General features: G+C 51.0%; 1 protein-coding gene across 13 annotated transcripts in view; it reads right to left on the bottom strand.

Moving 5' to 3' along the window:
* The window catches only part of RNF152 (ring finger protein 152), a 138,447-nt gene that overhangs the window by 61,614 nt on the left and 55,214 nt on the right, over window positions 1-21,619 (bottom strand). Inside the window, exons 1-6 of one of the 13 annotated variants that reach the window (XR_011379308.1) lie at window positions 15,008-15,895; window positions 13,727-13,850; window positions 13,210-13,386; window positions 10,481-10,633; window positions 9,491-9,697; window positions 1,817-8,642 (exon numbers count right to left, since the gene is read on the bottom strand). The exons of 1 other annotated variant lie outside the window; for it this stretch is intronic. The gene's annotated coding sequence lies outside the window, so the exon portion shown is untranslated. 11 more of the 13 variants (XM_070050079.1, XM_070050080.1, XM_070050081.1 and 8 more) reach the window with 11 other exon arrangements.

Genomic DNA, 21,619 nt, shown 5'->3' with positions numbered 1-21,619 from the left:
AAAAGAAAGCAGTGGTAATAATTCTTTCTAATCATCACATACAGATGTGAGCTGAAGTGATGAAATACAGACCTCATAGAAAGTACGTCTCCTGAGCAGAATGAGAAGGCCAAGGCACGGGGCCAGCTCGGTGGTGCAGTGGGTTAAGCCGCTGCCTGCAGCACCAGCATCCCATATGGACACCGGTTCAAGTCCCTGCTGCTCCACTTCTGATCCAGCTCCCTGCTTAAGCACCTGGGAAGGCAGCGGAAGATGACCCAAGTCCTTGGGGACCTGCCACCCACATAACAGACCCAGATGAAACTCCTGGCTCCCAGCTTCAACCTAGCCCAGCCCTGGCCATTGCAGCCATTTGGGGAATGAACCAGTGGATGCAAGACCTCTCTTTCTGTGTCCGTCTCTCCCTCTCTCTCTTTAACTCCTTCAAATAAATAAATGAAATAAATCTAAAAAAGAAAGAAAGAAAGGCAAGGCCAAGGCAGTGTGTCCCAATGGGCTGCAGCATCAACCTGGAGCCATCAGCTCAGGGTGCTCAAGCCATCTCCAGTCTTCGCGAACTCTGAGTTTGATTTAAATCATCATTTAGCGTCTGTGCTTCCACCCCCTACCTGTATAACAGCTATCGACAGTATCTTCCACTGACTCCACAGCACTGCTGAAGCTGACAGCGCTGTACCCAAACACTCAGGGCCTTCCGTGGCACCACTGTCACGGCGTCAGCCGTCCTGACTTTCATTCCGGCCAAAGAACCCCTACACTCATGTATTTGGCAATTAAGAGACCAAGCAGGAGTTTTATTAGAAAAAAAAAGAGACTTTACAATTGCGTCTTTGTGAAGCCGGATTCGCTGTACTTCCTGACAGGGATCCTGACTGACAGGTGCCCCTCGGTACAACCCCGTGCAAACAGAGCAGGCCCCAAGACCACTAAGCCAAACACACAGCTTTCAGCCGGTGAAAGGCTCAGCCACAAACAGCCACGGTCTCCCATCTGACTTGGGCATTTCGGTCCATGGTTCTGCGTAGACAGAATCACAAATACAATTAATTGCTGCAAAAAGAAACATAAAACTGTGCACTGAATTTAGTCCGATAAATAAACAAGCTTTTGGCTTCGGCGATCTACAGGACACTAATCCATGGTGTTCGGCAGCACTGAGCATCTAAAAGTCCATTTCAGAGACTGTCATGTCATGCCGTGATTTACTTATTAATGGTGCGGGGAACAGCTGTGACCGCAGGGCATCAACATCTGTCATTTTCCCCCCAAAAGGTTAAAATGCACTAAGCAGAAATTGCCACAAATCTCAGCCCAAACTTCTGCGGCACACACATACACACAGTGGAAAGAAAGCTGCTAGGACATTAGATGTTTGATTGCTTTCTACTCAATGTGTTCACAGCGTAAAGTTGCATCTTGGAGGCCAGCGCCACGGCTCACTAGGCTAATCCTCCGCCTTGCGGCACCGGCACACCAGGTTCTAGTCCCGGTCGGGGCGCCGGATTCTGTCCCGGTTGCCCCTCTTCCAGGCCAGCTCTTTGCTGTGGCCAGGGAGTGCAGTGGAGGATGGCCCAAGTGCTTGGGCCCTGCACCCCATGGGAGACCAGGAGAAGCACCTGGCTCCTGCCTTCAGATCAGCGTGGTGGGCGGGCCGCAGCGGCCATTGGAGGGTGAACCAACGGCAAAGGAAGACCTTTCTCTCTGTTTCTCTCTCTCACTGTCCACTCTGCCTGTCAAAAAATAAAAAAATTTAAAAAAAAAAGTTGCATCTTGGGCACATGTCAAAAGTATTAGCAGTAGGAATCAGACATTCATATTTTATCATCATTTCTGAGAATATACAGAAATTAGAAGAATTACAGTAATAAAGCTAATGTGACATAAGAACAAACACATCTCACCCTTCCCCATGGTTGGAATCTACTTTTCCCAGCTACCTACAGTGCTGGCCTGGTGCCTTAGGCAAGAACCCTGCATCCCAAGTGTCAGCGAGATGGACAGGAATACCTTAAAGTCTCAGGGGCCTACTGCAATGAAGGTTTATCTCTCTGATGCCTTTATCACACTGCACTGTAATGCCACTTGGCAAGGCACTTTCTGCCCCACCGGTTACTCAGGGCCCCAGGCTCCTTCCACCTGGTGGTCCCAGAAGCTTCTGCATTCTCCCTGAGCCCCCCGCAACCCACCAGCACATCAGCAGGTGAGTGAGTGTGCATAAGGCACCCCCCTCAGAACTGCTGCTCACTTCACCCACCTCCCACTGGTGAGAACCAGTCCTATGCCCACCTAGAAGCAGGGGCCTCCCAGGGCACATTTCCAGTGTCTGGAGTCACCTTTAATGACCACAACCGGGGCGACATCTGGCATCTAGCGGGTAGAGTCCAGGGATCCCACCCAATATGTCCACAGTGCACAGGCAGTCTCCCTACAACAAAGAATGATCAAGCCCCAGATGTCAACAAGCTGGGATTCTGGTAGGCGGTCGCCCAGTCTCGGCCACAACCACACAGCACATCTACCCTCCGCTCTACCAGCACTTCCCACTGACACACACTACTCAAGCCCATCAAGGCCTCGGGCCCTCATTATTCATTCATGGGCTTGTTCATTCCTCCATCCATCCGTCGGTCCAAACTCCTTAACAAGACAAGGTCCCAGCAGTCAAAATGCTCCTAATGGGGCAGGGGCCGCAACCACACGCAGGGGCAAGTGGGATCAGAACAAACCAGTGGGAGGGAAATGGATTCTGCCTGCAGAAGCTGCAGCGAAACCTTCCAGGCTGCACCTGTTACAGCTTTCCACGAAGGTGCTGTGTTCTGTGGGGGGAGAGAGCAGGTGCAGGGGAAAGGTGTCCCAGGAAAAGCGAACTGCATGACCAACGGATGGGAAAATGATTTATTCCCCCTTTCTGGTATAGGGAGACATAATAACTAAGGCAGCAGAGCTGTAAAAAAATGTCTTTTGGTTCTGTTTGGTAGGACGAGGGTACTTCAAAAAGCTCACAGAAGCGTTGAGTTAAAAGATGTTTACTTTGATGAAGACACTTCTGAAATTCTTCAAAATATACATTTTCCGTGAACTTGCTGAAGCCCTCTCACGTAGTCACGTCAGCGTCTGCTCGAGTCTCCCACCCAATGACCTACACTGGCTTTCCCTCAAGTGGCCCACCTAGAAACACTCCACACCGCCGCACTTCACAGACACCTGCATTAGCACAGGGCAAAGCTCAGGCAGCAGCTGCAAAGCTCGCTGCAGATGTCCAGAAAGAACCTGCTGCCAGTGTCTTCAAACAAGGCTGCCTCCAAGTCAGCCTTACACTGACTCAGGCACACAGGAGACCAAAACACACAGCCCTCTTCCCAAAGACAGGCCAGCGGGAGAGTCAGATCTCTCCCTAGAGTGATGCTACCCTGAACCAGATGTGAGCAAAGACTTTTCATTTCTTTGGATCCCTGGTCCCAGTGGTGAGCGTGCAAGAAGACACACTACATTTCCCAGTGTTCTATCCCAACCAGCAGGAACGGGCCATGGGGCCTTGGACAACTCACCTGCCTTGCAGACAGTGCGTTTAAAGCCCTTTAACCCACCAGCTATTTTATTTGGGTTCTCCTTATCTCCCTGCCACCCAAAATCGTCTTTCAGCTGTCATGAAATACATCGTGGAATCCAACACGGTTTGGGATGCAAAATATCTGCTAAACATCCATGTCATGTGGTGGAACATTATCAGTAACAACTTCAATTTGCTTCGGGCAAGATGCTTTTAATTATGAAGCCAGCGTTATCATGCAAACAGCAGTCCCGGATTCTGAAGCTAAAAACTGAATGTAAAAAGACCCTACCCCTATACTCCTACACCGGGTTTCACCCCCATTCTTTTCTTTACTCATTCTTCCTCCCTCCAACTGCTGTCTCTCACTGCTTTCCTGATTCCACTGTGCTCAGCTTTGGGAAAACAAAGTGTATTTAGCCGTTAAGTACTATAGATTATATCAAACGACACCAGTCACCTGGCACTAAAATGCCTCATAAAGGAAGGAATTTGTTTCTTGACAAGCCAAAATCTCAAGAGAGAAGTAAAAATGAGGGGAGCAGACTTCAGAACCCAAAGGACCCGGAGCTGTTCAGATGCGCTCCCTCGCAGGGTGAGCTGAGAATTCCAGACCGCAGGCAGACAACAGGCAGACAACCTGCAATGGGGTCCTACTCCCTGGGTAACCACATTCCCCTTTATGCAATCTCCCAGGGCTGTGCTTTGCAACAAAGATGTGGACTCACAGGAAGGCAGAGGCAACCAGAGAAAGAGGAGGGGCTGAATCAGCTTCTCCGCACTGCCTTCCGAATTTACAAGGAATTTTAAATCGTCTGGATGGTGGCTCTTTGTCGATCTCCATTGCAGGCTGGACTTGACCACAACGAATGTGATTTTATGAAACACAATAGAGAGGGTTTGGCACCTCTATGGACAGGCTCCACACACAAGGTGAAACCAGTCTGGGGAGAAATGCACTCTTTTTCCTTCTTAGTGAAGACATTTTTCCCTGGGAACAAACAAACGTCTTGTAGGGCAGTGTGACTGCCTTGAGATGCAATTCTCAAAGACCTGATTTATTATTTTGTTATAAACCCAAGGGTATACGAACGATTAATTTTTAATAGATCTGACTTCACTGCTGGGGAGAAAGAAGTAAACTACTGACTGCAGAGAAACGCTAACTCTTTGAACTAATATTGAGCATTTGGTGTGCAGAAATAAAAGCAATTTATTAAATGCATTCCGTGTGCCTACATTATTCCCTGCCATAGACAAGCCATTTAACTTTTTCTTGGGTGAAGTCATAGACAGTGAAGAAATCTGGCTCACGGGGAACAGTGAACGCGGTATCTCAGGGTGCAGAATGATGACCCGGCAAAGGGTGACATAAACACCTGACACCTGCTCTCAGGTGCTGCGCGCGTGAGGTGAACAGAACTGGCAGCCAACACACGAATTGCTCTTCCTGGCAATCTGCTCTGGATCCTGCCTGCAAAGACCCTGTAGCCCAGATGGACAGCTACACTTCCCAAGGAGAGAAAGAACACGAAGGGTTACGAGCCGAAGGCCAGAAGAAGCCTGTGCCTTCTCTAAAGGCCTTATCGGTTTCCATCAATCCCATTTCAGGTCCCTCTGCTGTGCCTGGAGTCAGGCCTAGTGCCCTCCCCAGTGCCCATTTGGCACTACAGACTCATCATGAAATGTCTAATCTTTGGGACGAAACACTAGATGCTGTGGACACAGGGCCCCGGGCCCAGCCCATGCTACCATCATGTTCACAACATGGGCTCTTTCCAGCAGCACCGTAACTGGGAACAGATGACAAGAGAACTCCCCTGCTGGCAGTGTGTGGTCCCAACAAGGAAAACAAAGACAGAAAGAGAGCAAGTTCCTACATACTTACACTCCATATATCGGTGCGAGCAGAAACCCAGGGCATATTGACGGGCGTGCATTTTCCAGTCAGCCCCCGGGGACCCAGAGAGACACTGGCACAGACCTACTCAAATCCTATTAGCAGCCACCCAGGCTCGATGGGAACGTGGCTCTCAGAGACCCCTTCCACTTCTCTTCGCAGCCCTCAAAGGTATTCCTGAAGAATAAACTGATTCCACCCTTCCTTCTACAAGTCGTCATTGAGTGCCTACTGCATACCAAGCCCTGTGGAACAATCCTGCTAAGCACAGCAACTTGCCACTGCTTACGGGGGATTTCTGAAGCATCTCATTAACTGTAAATCTGCATTGTTGAAATATACATCGAGTTTGTGTATTTAGATTATACAGTCTAGTCTCCCCACCTCATCAAAGAGTTCTCTTCTTGGGGCGGGTACTGTGGCGCAGCAGGTTAAGCCACTGCTTGGGGCACCCACATCCCATATCAGAGTGCCTGTCTGGTTCAAGTCCCAGCTACTCCATCTCCGATCCAACTTCCCAACCCATGCCTAGGAGACTGAGGTGATGGCCCGAGTACTTGGGCCCCTGCCACACCTATGGGAGACCTGGATGATGGAGTTCCTGGTTTCTGGCTTTGCCTGGCCCAACCATGGCTGCGGTAGGCATTTGGGGAGTAAACCAGTGGTTGGACTCTCTCTCTCTCTCTCTCTGTCACTTTATTCTTCATATAAATAAAGAAAAACTTAAAAAAAAAATGAAGAGTTTTCTTCCTTAAAGTAATAATCGTGAAAAAGATCCCATTTCACAAAGCAGATTCCCAGACAGCTGCCGAAGCCACACTGCCTTCTCCTCCTCTCGTGGTCTTCCCTGCTCTCTCCTGCCTCTGCTCAGCGTGCCTGGGTATCTTGAAACATGTTCACTCTCCATGAAGTCTTCTTTAAGATGCCAAGAAAGGCTCACAGAACAAGACAGGACCCCTAAATGAGGCACCAACTCCTCCCAGCGTACCTGGAAGTGCTCCAGTTTTCCAGTGGAAATTTCCACAAGCCAGGGGTGCTCTTTGTCAGGAGCAAACTTGAGGGGAGTCACCCAACCCCCAGAAGCTGGACCCTAGGTAGGAGCGAGTCCAGCAGAAGGGCTCCTCACTTCCCCCGGGATGAGAGGCCCAAGGGGAGGATTCAGAACCCTTTAAGGAAGGCTCAGGTGGCCTGCAGGCTACCTCAAGACCTCTTGTCAGACTTGCTTCCTACAGCACCTTCCAGTGCCTTCCAGCTTCTTCCTAAGACCTACGCAAGGCTTCCCAGTGGCCAGGTTCACAACGAATGAAGGCTAGAATTGTCTTGGATGCGCTTATCTCCTTGGCCAGCTTAAGGGCTACTTCAGGCTAGGCCTTGCCTGTCCATCTTACACTTCCGGTGAGCACAATGCCTGGTGCATGGTGGGTGCTGACCACAATGGGCGTTAACAATAGCTGCCATTAATTCAGTGCCTGCAAAGTGTGAAGCAACAGAATATAAATCATCCTATTCCCCCAGGAGCCACGAGACTGACTCACCCCCATTTTGCGGATGAAGAAGCCAAGGCTCCACTGGAACTTAAGGGCAAGTGACAGAGCTGAGACTGAAACCCAAACTCATCTCACTTCTGGAATCCTCTTTTCTAACTACTCAACTGCATTAAGACTAAGTAAGGAGGGCGTGTATGGGGAGAGATCAAGAACTGAGAGAAGAGCATCAGATATATTTATTTTATTCTCTCCCATCTTTTAACTTGGCCATTATCAAAAAAAAAGGAGAAAACCAAATTAATTATGAGTTAAGCAGGCACATTAAGCAAGGTGGGGATTTTTATTAGAATTATGCCTGGCCCAGAGAAGTCATTCAATATTTCAATTAATAAATACAATTTTTACCCTAAATGTGATTTAAATAATTGACATTAACGTTTCAAATGCTTTTTATCTCACCACCGTAGGCAGACAGATGGATCCCTACATCCAGTTTCTGAAGTGCTGGATGGACAGAGCAGGAATGCGTGCAAGGGTATTTATCCTACTCAGGGATGCCTCTTCATCTGCATGATTCAATTAGCTCCCACTAACAGGGGGCTCGGAAGTCAAGATTTCAATCCAGGAGCCCTCCAACCACTTCAGATTTCTTATTATTCACCTGCAGACGCAGCTAGTTTGCAAAGTTACCCCAGAGCACACAACTGCAGGACAGTATCCACCAAAAACTTTGTTTTGAAGATGTTTATCTCAGCTCAGCTCACCAACCTTCCAGCGGAGAACGTTGTGTTGGTGTTAATGAATTCCTGGCCATCTTCTCCAAGCAGCTGAACATATTTCCCTCTTTCATAATAACACTCTCCATAATGATCAAGCATTTCAAGGCTCAAAGAAGTTTCTATCTTGTGAATGAGTATTCCAAAATCAAAAGAGGTGAGGTAAAACAGATGTTTATCACAAAGGTATTTATGCCCACGAGTTAATTACAAAGGGAGATGTAATAGTCAGTTACAGCAACCATCCCCCAATCCTGCCAAACAGACATCACAGCCTGGGCCTCCAGATACAAGGGTGGCCTGCTGGGCGGGAAGTCCTAATGCTGCTAAGGTCACCAAGGAAAACTTTTTTTCTTTTTCTTATTAGTTTTTTTGTTTGTTTGTTTTTTGTTTTTGCGGAGGGGACTAGCAGACAAATAGCAGTTGAAAAACAGATATCAGTGACAACTAATTTTATTAGAATGATGACTTCAGTAAAAATATCCACCTCCCAATCATTGGTATGCACACGGCACTCTGTTTAATTCAGCATCTAATCATTAGGAACGCAAAGGGGGACATTCTTAAGTTTCTGTTTTTTTCTTAACTTCTTTTAATACCCCAAGCCAAAAGTGTAATTCGAAGGTCACTCTCTGTGTTGTCAAGACTCACCAACGATTATTTATGCTGGTAAACACAAAATGGGATCAAATCCCAGCCAGTCCTCATCTCGAAGGAGCTTGCAAAAGAGCTGAGATGCTGCCGGATTCAAATGCTCTATCTGCGAGTCTGCAGGACCCCTTGAAGGCGACTGCACCCTGCAGGGCCAGGGTGAGCAATGGCTGGAATGGTCCCATTGACTGAGACTCTTGGGATAGGTGCTTTGATGACAAAAGACATCATAGGACATCTTTTCAATACAGCTCCACTTCTGCAAACTCACTGGGGTTCTGTTCTTAGCAATTAAACAGAAAGAAAAAGATGTTTCAATCTTGGGCAATAATACATGACAAGTGCCCTTTGTAGAATGAATGAACCAATGTTGAATGAAATGAGAGATGAAGGCAATCTGGCCAGAGAACTTTGGAGTAATAAAGGATGGCTAAGGGCTAAAGTGATCGACTCAAAATTTTTATTAGAGTTACTGCTGAGTTGAGCCTTTAACAATAAAATGTAGGAAAAGAGAACATTTTTGGCTGTAGAAAGTGCTAGAAGAAAGAGGCTAAAAAAAGCATTTTGGGGGGAAAGAGTAGTTTAACTGTCCTAGCTAATGTGGAGTTTTAAGCCGAGGTTGCAAAGGAAATTTGGGTTCAAGCCGGGGAAAATTCCATGAAAAACACTGTAGAATATGAACTTCCTGCCTCACTCCAGGAGGCTGGTAAGTGGGGGCACGAATGACCAAACGGCTCACTGCTCTTGTAATATGGACTGGGTGGGAAAGTTAGGAGGTGGGCTGACCTGAGAGGGACCCACAGGGGTTCTCAGCTAGGATGCGGCAGTGGAGATGGAAATTAAGGGATATGTGGGAACCGTCACTAAGTTTTTCTGTTAATAACAGAATAGCAATAGAGTATAAGCAATCCTGCTCCCCACGTCCATGGTATCTGCCAAAGCTTTTACCAAACTCTCATTGGTCCTTGTCGAACAGCAATGGGGCAATGCAGTAAGAGTGTGATCGTCTGGATATATAAATAGAAAAGGTGCATTTCCTTGGGAGGGGGGAACGACATGGTGAGAGTGGGGAGAAGCAGACAATACTTGGTCAGCAGGTGTGCTTTCCTCTTCACCACCACCTTACCACTGCCAGTGGGACGTGTTCGCTTGATCAGTCCCTTCTGGTATGACGGTCTGCTAGAAGCCCGGATGATGCCAGAATAAATTGTATTATGCAGGATCTTTGCGAGGAGTCTTATTAATGCAGGAATTAATCCATCAAGTAGTAAATAAGGCGTCTTTTCTGACTCATTCTGTCCACTTCCCGTAGATCACAAGAAGCTCTGCACAACTCAAAGAGAAAGAACAGAGCCCAGGCTTCAGCGGCAGTGACGATACACATCGTCTAAGCCAGGGACCCACGGCCTCCAAAACCCCCCAAGGAAATGCGGCTCATGTATGTTCCATGTAAGGAACAACCAGAAAACAAAAAATCCTCAAGCCTCTAACAAGGATATATTCTCTTCAAACTGTAACTTCCACCCAGATGCTGAATGTTGGGATACACAGTGTAACAGCCCAGGTGTGGGGAAGACACAAGAAAACCAACGACTGACTTCCTCCTTCCCGAATCACAGTGAGTGAACCACGCCCGTGCACACACAGCACCTAAACACCGGAGCAGCCGGCTTTGGTTATGAAATTAAAGCGGTAACAACTCAGAAGCCACGTAAGATACAGAAATGCATGTTGGAGCTTCCCAAATATTTTCACTACTAACCCCTCAAGGCTGAATTTTCATCTCAATCAGTCTGTACCTGCCTCTCCATTCTACCCCAGCCACCCCGAGTGTTCTTGAATGGTCCACTTCTAGGACTGGTTTTCCAGCTGCTTGTCTCCCAACTCAGAAGCCCTCTGGGTGTAAGAGCGTGCCCTTGAGTGAAGCTGGACCAGAGGGACCCCTTCAGTTGATCCCCATGTTCTCCAGCGTCACTGGCTCAGGGACTAATGCAGTTTTCCATGTCACTTCTATATCTGAAGGGCTGTGTTTCTAAAGATGACTTTGTCAAGAGGATGACTGGGCCAGAAGCAATACTGTTTTGCTAAGCTGCATGCTTATGTTGAAAGTACTTACCGAATCTTAAAAATCTGAATCCACGCATGCTGTTATCACAGCGTAAACAAAGATCTCTGAGTGACCAGCTCTTCACGAAGCAAAAGCTCTCTACAGCCGCCGACTGCTGAACACAGCCCCTTACAATGCTTATTCCAACAGCACACAAGTCTTCTGGTGGAACACGCAACAAGGAAGGCTTTAAAATTTAGCACCTGCACCATCACCACAGTGGCTGATGTCCCAGAACCCTCTGGGTATCCCGAAAGTCCCGGTGACCAAGCCTCTTGCCCTAATCGCTTTCGCTCAACATCAGACTAACAAGAAGGTGACCTAAGGTTACCTTAAACCCATTCCTGCCCCTCTCTGTCTTATCTGCTGCCCTTTAGTCTTCGCTGCAAAAGGTCACCTCTCAGGTGACACCAGGCCCACCTGCCTCTTCTGGGCTGTTACAGACAAGCTCAGGAAGTCTAGACAACAGGCAGGTGGAAGGGAGAAAAAGTCTGTAAGCATCACCTATTACATAACACTAAGCTCACAACCTCCTAGCACCAGCCTTGGAAACGCCTCCATGGCCTATTACTGTAGAATAATCAAGCACTCAAAACAGGCAAAAAGAGAAAGGCTTGCTTGCATTGTTATTTGATGGCCAGTGTGCAGTCCTGTTAATAGACATTGTATTGACACATTAGTAGGTAACAGGTTGGGATAGCACCAGATTCTTTTAAGATATTTATCGTTCATTGATCCAATGTTCTGGAAACACCCAATACACACCAAGCCCTAAGCTGGGCCCAGTAAGACATACTTAGTAACCTCATCTGGGCCAGGTCACTGTGGAAGGCATTTGTGATGTTCCCCTGTATCCAGGTCTCCCTTTTCAGCACAAGAAATGTTCAACTGTGGTTAAATAGGGTCTTATGCCTAACTCTGGCCCAAGCAAACTGACTTGTGGTTCTGGCTTGCAGGAAGCCTGCAAGTCCAAGTCCAGATCAGGCCTCTGTCAACCTGGGTCCCTGGGGGACTATAAGGAGCAGGGCCCACCTGCCAACCACGCTGGACACATAGCACGGGAAAAGGAGAGGCTGTATCTAGCCACCGAGAAGCGGAGGTATTTGTTGCCGCAGCAAAACCCAAGCTATCTTGCTGATCCGTCACTGTTTAAAGAGAGGGAAACTCTAGTGAAAGCCCCCCCTACCACCACTGCCCAATCTGCCCATGAGCCAGATAACACAGAGGAGCAGAAATCTCGTCAAAATCCAAGTGCGACAGGGTCAGAACGCCATCCTGGAAAGCAGGAAGTGTGGACAGGACACACGGCTTCAGGTGCTTCTGAGAGAATAAGGAATGAAAACAGAAACGCCTTTTGGCACCGGCGGTTCTAATCACCCCTCTGGAAGTCAGCGACCCAGAGTGGAAAAAGGCCACCATCCAACAAACAGGCCAGGCCCCTCCCAAAGCAGTGAGCTCCCCAAACAAAGAGGCACTCAAGGAGAGGCTGGATGCGATCAGCATATTCTCCCTGGGTTCAGCTCTCTCTAGCTTCGGCCCGCCTCTCCCCTATAAGCTCTGTGAAGGTTCACTCCTGTGTCTCTGGTCCCGGACCCCTACCCCTTGGCACCTAACCCCAGAGCCCATTATCTATCAGGTGCCTGCAAAACAACCGCTGAATGAATGCACATCTCTGTAGAAAGGCCCTGGAGCCAAGGGCCTAATCACCTCCAGCGCAGAGCTAAACCCAGACAGACCACAGCCATCTGGGGGTGGAGAGCCTCCTTCCAAAACCAACACAAAAAATTAACCATCAGTGCAGCACTTCATTATGATTTATTACTTTACACAACTGGAAACCACAGTGAAATCGAACCCTGTTCTGTGGCTATATTGGTTCTTGGGCGTGCACTGACACGTGCAGGCGGCTGCTTTCCCATGTGGAATTTTGTGTGCGAGGTATTTATTTTTTCTATTTTTTTTAAAGCCACACCTTTTTTCGATCGCATTATTACAATCTCTATTATCTCACCACGTGGTCTTTCTTCTGGCAGCGTGGAGTACACACCCTGCATTATTGCTGACATGAAAATTACTTGTCAAAATGCCTCCATCCCGGCACCACGCTACACCCGCACCCTCGCAGAGCGTGGGCCCAGGTAACTCCTCTGCCTCTCCACGGGACTTTCAGACGCTCCTCGGCACCCGTAAATGCCAGCGTCGCCTTTCAAAACAAAACATCCTCAGAAGTGAATGACACATCTTGCAAGTTTTTTGACTTTATTTTTCAAGAGTTTGGAGGAAGGGGGAAACAGACCCCATGATGCCCCTGCTGCAGTGCAAAGCAGAGCACCGGTGCCTCTAACCCCCCGCAGCCTCTGTCCTCCTGTAGGGGAAACCTGGAGCCCTTCTCCATCACCACTCTGATTCTCTGCTACTTGTGCAGGACGCGAAAGACACTGCCCCCTAGGAGAAAGCGCCAGCGCCAAGGTGTCCTGCTAAGCCTGAAGGTTATGTTTTCATTGCACTCTATCAAGATAACCCCAGCGCTGGGTAGGCTGACATCAAAACAGAACTCTCCTTGGAAAGAAAAGAATAAGCCCCAGTTTTTGGAAAAGAACCAACAACCTAAAGATAAAATAGAGAATGAGAATCTAATGGTTCATGGCTATATAAATGGAAACTTAACTAAAGCTCCATTTGTCTGTTCTCTGTCTGCTCCTCCGACCACCTCCCCCTTCCACCTCCCAGGAACTTACTGCCAGCTTGTCTCTCTCGATATGGCAAACACTATTAGAACGGAGGGAAGAGACGCGAATTCCTAAGAAGGTCACAGCATTTAACCAATGCCCTAGTTGAGCGCTGGTCAAATTCACAATCAGCCTTGCCATGACATCAGCCTTGCAGTGACTGCTTTTCAACAAAGGACTCCCCACCTATAGAGCGAAGCCAAAATGCATTACTGAAAGGTGCTACCAATGCAAAGCCCACCTCCAGACACAACCGCCTATGCATGTGTCTGATGCGCCCCAAATCCCTCACCAAAGGAATCCCAACCCCGCAGGGCACCCTGCCCCCCGGGGGCCTTCCTCAAAAGGAAGGGATAAAGTCATTTGCCATCTCTTCCTCTGACCCAGGGGTGTCAGCAGCCCCCACTCTTTCACACAGACGGCAATGGGTGTTGATGCAGTAGCCACCCAAACAGCCCTGGGCCAGCGCTGTCCGCCCCAGCGACCCAGGGACACCCAGGCGGCTACCCAGCGTAGCGGGGGTTACCTGAATCTGTCACCGAGTCCCTCTCACCCCTTCTGCGTGATGACATCAAGTGGAAACGGTAGGCGTTTGGGGAGGCAAGAGGCTGACAGGGAGAAAGCGCAATCGAGCCAGAGCTTTGTTCCGCCTGCAGTGGAACACATGCAGTCAGGGTTAGAGACGCGCAGCAGAGAAAGAAACGCACGCACCCTGCCGGGCCGGCGGCGCGGGAGTGGAGCAGGAGCACTGGGCGCGGCGGAGGCCGGCGGCGAGGTGCGCGGGGCCGGCGGGCGGGGAGGGGGCGCACCGGCCGTAATGATCTCCCGGGGGGAACAGCCGCCTCCCGGACCTCCGCAGTCCTCCCCGCCCCCAAGTTCTCGGCCAGCAGAGCCTCCACGAGCAACAGGGATTCCCGAGAAAGAAAGCAGGTTCGGCGGAGAAGAGCACGGCGGGGCGAAACGCACTGGGTACGCCCGCTCAGAGGGGAATGCGGGCGCCTCGCCGCCCGTGCACACACCGGCGCTGCATTCGCCAGCATCCTCGCGGCGAGGGCCCCCGTCCGCCGGCTCAGCGAGTCACTGTCGCTCCGCTTTGCCCATTTCTCCACTCCTTCCACCGCCGTGCGGCGCCCCCACCCCGAGCGGGCTCGGGGGCCGGTGCTGGCCGAGTCCGCTTTGTCCTGCCGCCGTCCTCCCCGGAGCAAGCGCCCCAGGCGCCAGTGTCCGCACAAAAGACCCCCAACATCTGGCCCACCGCTGCGCCCTCTGCCTCCCGGGAGGCGCCCAGGGGCAACTTCCTAGGGGGTGGAACTGCACCCCACGAGGGGGCTGGGAGACAACGATCCGAGGGGTTCGCGGGCTGGACGGGGTGGGGGGGGCGCAGCTCTGGGGCGCGCGCACACGCACGTGCACCCCCTCCAGAGGCGCGCGCGGCGCGGGCACGAGGCGGGCTCCCTCGGACCGGAGCTCCAGGGGGCATCCGAGGACTCGGTGGAGCCGCGCGACCGCGCCGCTCCCTAGCCCCAGCTGCACGCCCAACTCCGCCAGCGCTCGGGGGAAACGCAACTCCGGGGACCACCACCTCCCCGGTGTCCCGGGGCCGCCCTGCAGCGCTGACCCCGCAGCTCCGCTCCCCGAGACCCGTGGGGGGGCCCTGCCACTGTCCCAGAGATGCCCCCCAAATACCGCCGGCGGCAGCTGCCCTTTCCCGCTTCCCTGGTTCGGGGCGCAGACATCCCTTCGCGCCTCGCTCTGCGCCCCGACCCAGGAGCGGGCAGAGCGGAGAAACAAACCGAAACTCACTGACCTTCCTCCGAGGGCTGGGGCACCGGCTACAGGGGCGGTGGCGGCGGCAGCAGCATCGCTGGGTGGTCCCGGCGCGCCCGCCGGGCTCCACAAGACGCGCGCCGCGGGCCGCCGACTCCTCCCGCCGCGGGCTGCGGGGCGGGCGCGGGCAGAGCGGCGGCGGCGGCGGCGCCTGCAGCCCCAGCTCCCGGCCCGGCCCCTCGGGCGGCGCCCCCACCTGCTCCGCCACCCTCGGCTCCTGGCTCGGACGCCGCGGCCGGGCGCTCGGAAGCGAGCGGGGGCTTTGTGTGTCGCGGCCGGGGCTGAGACACCGGAGGGGGCGGGAGGCCGGGCTCTGCTCCCCGCGGCACCGCCCCTCCCGGCGGCTCCACCTCCTCCCCTCCCCGCCCGTCCGGGACGTCGGTCTGTCGGTCCCGAGTCGCCAGCCTCCCCCGGGAGGAGCGGCTCTGCGCGCGCGCCCTCGCACTTCCCCGGCCTCGTAGTCCGGGTGCCCACCCTCGACGTGGTCTTGAGCCCCACGCGGGAGGCGGCCGACCAGGAGTCAGGTGTAAGAGGAGGCCGCGCCGGAGCGGGGGAGGCGGCCGGCGGAGGGGGAGAGGCCGTTGCGAGAACCCTGTCCGCAGCTCGGGACCCGGGACCGCGTCAGGGTGCAGGCTACACCGTCGTGGTTCCGGGAGCTGCCCTGGATCCGCGTCAGCGCCCGTACTTTTTGGCTGTCCCCAAAGTTCACACAGTCCAGCCGGGGCGGTGCCCTGCTTTCATGGAGAGGAGGATGCATCCCAAGGGGCCTGGATGGACACTGCACCCCCGAGATCCCTCGGATGGGGCACAGAAATGGGGGAGCAGCCAGGTGCACGTCCTGGTGGTCCTAGGGAGAAAGGCACCCTGTCCCCCCCCACCCCCCGCCTTAACGCCTAACTCAGGGCCCACCCCAAAGCCTAACTCCTACTTTAGGGACACGCTTTGAAGGACTTACTGCCCCCAGGTGGTCTCCTGCCCCTTGAGTTACTGCCAGTCAGGAGCATGGAGGAGGAAAGGCGTCCATCAAGGGTGATGTGCACACTCACCGGTGCCTTCTTAAAGGAGCTCTGTGCCCAGTGATAGCCTCGAACTCTGTGGCTCTGGTTACGCCCACCATCCAAGGCTCTTGTTAAGCCCACCATCCAGGCTCTGGTTAAGCCCACCATCCAAGGCTCTGGTTACGCCCACCATCCAAGGCTCTGGTTACGCCCACCATCCAAGGCTCTGGTTACGCCCACCCTCTAAGACTCTGGTTAAGCCCACCATCCAGGCTCTGGTTAAGCCCACCAGCTTTCCCAGGTCTCCAGCACCAGGCTTCAGCGGAAAGACTCCCAGGCTGTCTGGATGCCCTGAAGGCTCATCCACAAGCAAAGAAGAACTCCCATTCTCTCTCCGAGATAAGAAAAGGAAAAGGAAGCCGACTGAAATTCCTAACAGACTGGACCCAGCCTTCTCGTCCTGTCCCACAAATACTACCTGTTGGTGGTGTTTCCAGATGCACTGTCATTAAGCACAGGCAGAAAATAGGTCAGTTGGAGACACTAAAGCAGATGGGGACCAGTGTCACCGGGGGCCAGGCGTTGCTTCCTCCAGTCACCTGGCCGGTCCTTGCCCCACTATAAAGTCCACGTGCACCTGAGAGAACTGACAGCCACCTGTGCATTTCAGAAGCTGACGGTAATATTGCTGAAGACCTTAAGAAGCTAAGCCTCACCTTCAGGGCAGAAAAGACTTATTTAAAAAAAAACTCTTAATAAGAATCTAATGAGAGTATCAAAAACTCTGATGTTGGCCAGGAGTTTTCAATAAGGAAGGTCTGTTATAATATCCCCAAGATTTTTCTAGGCAATGTTAGTCTAGAAATATTATTATACAAGAGTGACTTTAAAGACTACTTTTAAGAAGCTAATTTCAGGGTTCAGTAATTCAAAATGCTTCGACTCCTTTTTAAGCTGCATTTCAAGTCAATTCTTTGGGAGGATTCAAGTATCCAGCATGGTGTGGGGTCCACACAGCCACCCTTCGTCATTCATTTCTCCTGCTGATATTTTGCTTCTCAGAGCATCATGGGTGTTCTGCCCTCTGTCCAGTCTTGTAAAGTTGTCACACCGAGCAGGTTAATTAACTGGGGCAGACTGGGATAGGCCAGTTCCTAAGGTCTGCTGGGGGTCAGGGCAGGCAGGCGGCAATAGTTTGAGTCAGGGGAGGAACAGGTAACAACATGTCAGAACTGATTCTTCAGCGCAGAAGTCCCAGGAACAAAGCAGCCAGGAGCAGGCTGTGTTCAGAGAGAGCCGAGAGGAGTCAGGAAACCGACATCATATTCGGGGCAGGGCCACTCCCACTGTGTCTTCTCTGTCTGGAAGAATTAGGGTTCGCAGGATGGGGCCTGGGAACCAAGATCAAGATCCAGAAATTCATGAATTCACAGAGCAAATAGATTCCTTGATCCTGGGCTATGGACGGGCAGCCTGGTCCTAGGGTTTTCCGTCTTACAGAAAAAGCAGCAGCCCAACCCCTTACTCTTGAATGGAGGAAGCACGCGACCCACAGCACGTCAGGCCACAAGGTCGATTGCTGGAGCATGAGAAGTGTAAGGAAGGGGGTGGGAAACAAACAAACGGCTGGAAGGGCTCCGGCAGCTGTGTGTTGGGGTCTCGCTGAGAAGGTTCCTTTTGGAAGCTGAGACCTTAAAGAAAACTGGGAAATAGGGACAGACTGTTCCTGATAGCCGAGAGCGTCCAGCGGGGGGTCTGCCCTTTGCCAAGGCAAAGGTTGAGATCCTGGAACTGGTCCCAAGGTCAGTCAGACCTGTAACCTTGACCCTCACTGAGTCACCTGAGCTGGAATCAGAGCTGCTTCCTCGGGGCAAGGATGAGGCCCTCTTCATCTTTGCACCCGCAGCCGGCAGGGAGCACAAAAGCCCAATAAATGTTTATTGAGCCCAGCTCTTAAATCTCCCAGGAGCTGGGGTGGGGCTGAGATAAATGCGACCCAGGGCAGCCCTCCCATCAGGATGACACTTTGACAGAAGAATGTGATAATCCCCACATTGCTTTGGGTGACTATCTTCCTGATCTCTGAGGGCAAGGATCACTCATATCCTCCGCACCTGTCAGTCACACGGAGGAGGAGGGAGGGGTGGGCAGGTCAGGAGGAGCACAGGGGAGAGGGGTCTGGCCGAAGACAGAGACAAACGCTGTTCTGTGCTCGCTGCCCCTGCAGATTCGGAGCCAGCATGGTACTGAGAGCGAGTGTTCTGCTCAACATGTTTGAATTTTACGTGCTAACGCTGCAACTCAAAATCGAATTACGGTGACAGTTGCACAAGCTCGTAAATCTACCAAAAATCATTGAATTCTGCACTTACAGCAAGAGGCTCTTAAGAGAAGTAAATTATACTTCTATAAAGTTTGACAACATTGAAGTGCTGCTTTCACAGGCTGTCAATGATCAGCCAAAGAGGCACCTTTAACCAAACACATTATCACCCCGCCTAATAGATGTTTAAACCAGATTGATCTGCAAATTTACTTTTCCCTGACGTGATATTAGCCATCTGAAGTGTAGATAGTCATGGGGCTGGCACTGTGGCACAGCAGGTTAAGCCACAGCCAGCAATGCTGGCATCCCATTTGAGTGCCAGTTCAAGTCCCAGCTGCTCCACTTCTGATCCAGCTTCCTGCTAATACATGTGGGAAAGCAGCAGAAGATGGCCCAAATGCCTTGGTCCCTCCCACCCATTTGGGACACCCAGACAGCGTTCCCAGGCTCCCGGCTTTAGCCTGGCCCAGCCCTGGCCATTGCAGCCATTTGAGAAATAAACCAGGAGATGTTAGATCCCACCCTCTCTCTTTGTTACTCTTCCTTTCAAATAAATAAAATAAATAGAAAAAAAGCCTCTGAAAACATATATAGTCTATAATGGTTTACTAATAACGCTTACTAAAGATACTGCATATTTCAAAACTGATTTGTATCTTGGAGTCAACCCCAACAGACTTACTATACTGAGTGAGAGAGATATTGTATCTGCCATATTGTCTAATCTCTTACATAGTTAGAAGCCAGTGCTGTCTGTGGACAATGAAGTACATATACTTCAAAGTACTCTACCGAAGTACTTTGGAAACCTTGGAGGATTTTAATAGGAACTGTATCCAGATTGCTTTTCCAAAAGCACTGATGGGTTGAACAAAGCCATCTGCTTATTTTAACCTCATATACATCACACATATTCAAAAACAGCCAGCTAGAATTACATGGCAGCAGTCAGGAGTGATAGTGAACACGTTTAATCACGTGCAGACACAGGCCTGCCCTGATCAGTTTGGATGGTGAGCATAAAAAATCAGGGTGGACATTATGGTGTGTCCTGGCTGGTGTCCACTCAAACTATGATGCAAGATCCTCTGGACAGTCGACAGCAAGCAACAGCTCTTTTCTCATCACGTTTGTATGGTTTGGGATTAAGTACAATCCTCACGTGAACCAGGAAATTGATGGCGTCTTTGCTACATGTATCATAGAAGGAAATCATTAGGAACTGAATTCTACTCAATACATCGTCTAATCAATGCAAAACATTCTCACCGCCTGATGGATGGGAGTGACCACACGAGAGCAGCCAGGGCCCCCACCTCTGTCATCTTGCCTCCCCTTTGCTCCAAAGGTACCTGCCCTAGTGACCCATACGGTTCCCATGTCCTCCTTCCCGTCAGCTGTCATGTTCACACAGTTCCTCCCCTCATTTGACCCCTGCTCAGCTGCCAGACAGTGGAATGGTGCTGCTTTGAGAGAGACAAAAGAACCAGAAGGTTCTATCGCCATTTTCCAAGACCCAGTCTGAATCCAGTGCTTTGCCTGACTGCTCACAGAAGCTGATCCCAGACCCTCAGTCCCAGGCACTCCATCGACAGCCAGCCTCGGCCTCAGGGCACCTGCCACCCTACACCTGCTTCTGGTCCAGTGTGGCTTCACTCAGCCCATTCTCCCCACCGCTTCTGCTCTCAGTCAATAACTGCCCTCATTCAAGGGAACCTGGGTTTAGAGAATCAAGTCAGTGCACCCTCTAGTGGTTGGGAGGAAAAGTGGCAGCCTCTGGACCTCGCCCAGAGGTCAGACCTTTGTAGAGGCCAGCACAGGGCAATGCCCAATAGGACATTCTCCACCTACTTTACCCTTGTTGCTTTACATCTTTCCTCTCGCTTCTCAGAAGGTAAAGTATGCTGGGAGAGAGGCTAAAGGTTCCCTCCTTCAGTTCTCAACCCTTTTCCTTCTATCTCTTCCTAACTCTTCAGCAATGTGTGCAACAGTTTGGTATTCACATATTTCATTGTTTTAAAGGACACAAAGTATTCTGTCACAGGACCAGGGGACTTAGGATGTCAATCATGTCCAAAGTCGATTCCGATACAGTAATTCCTCTTTCACTGGTGAACATCTATTGAGTCTGTGAATCACATTATACCCGTAATCTGCAGAGCTGCCAATCCCGCCTTACCAAAGCCCGAGAAGTAGCATGATCATCCCCTCTTTACAGAAAAGGAGACTCATACCTAGAGAACTGGAGCAATTTGCCTAAGGTACTATGATCAGTAAATGGTGAATGTGAACCTGACCCAGGTCTGCTGGATCCAAAGTACTTCCCCTAAATTGCTGCCCTGAGATGCCTCCTCTAGACCACAGTGTCCAGGCAATTCTGCCTCATTGGGCTTAAAACGCATCTCAGTCTCTTCTAAGACATTCTTATTATAGCTAAGGGTCAGCAAGGGGCTCCTAAACCTGACCCTGTGGCTTACAGTCCTGAAGGGCCCAAGACTGCGTGTGGATCTGCTGTCCCCTAGCCTCCTGCTCCGTTTCTCTGCACCTCTCCTTATGCAGCTCTACAACCTGTGGTTCTCAGAGAGTCAGCAGCTTCAGGGCTCCAAGGGCACGCACATCCTGCCTCTCACCCTGACCTTCTCTGTCTTCACAGCTCACTCAGACTTCTCCAGCCAGAATCATTTCTCACCTTCTTTGCACACTTATGACCCATTGGTTGTTCTTTGGGTTTGCGCTTGCTGTATTCTGCTTCACATCAGAGTTGGCTGTTCACTCATCTGTAACATCAGTAGATCCCCAAAGACTGGAGCTGTTGTTTATTCAACTCTTCTGCCCACAAACATTCACACCCATTCAGCACCATGCAGAATAAGGTGTTCATGCCCTGCACACAGTCAGCGCTTAACAAATGACGGATCTAGGCTTTCTGTTCTCCCTTCCAGGGTCATGCTTCATACAATCCTGCTCAGGGAATTATCTCTAAGATGTTTCCTGACAAATCTGTTACAGCCCAGTTACTCTAGCCCAGCCATCATGGGATTTAGGATTATTTCTAAATCCATTTAAAATAAAAAGGCTGGGGAGAGAAGTGGGAGCAGGTAGGGGAAAGGGTTAGGACATGACATGAGAATTCTCACTCTGGGTTCTACAGGCATCTCAACACCAACTCTTACCCCTTACTTCATGTTACAGGTTGACTTGGATCTGCCAAGATCTTGAGTCCTAACCCCTAATACTTAAGGATGTGACCATATTTGGAGGGAGGGTT

This window comes from Oryctolagus cuniculus, chromosome 10, assembly GCF_964237555.1.
Source record: "Oryctolagus cuniculus chromosome 10, mOryCun1.1, whole genome shotgun sequence".
NCBI lineage: Eukaryota > Metazoa > Chordata > Mammalia > Lagomorpha > Leporidae > Oryctolagus > Oryctolagus cuniculus.
The sequence above is the reverse complement of the archived record's forward strand: the minus strand, read 5'-3'. Positions and strand labels throughout refer to the sequence as shown.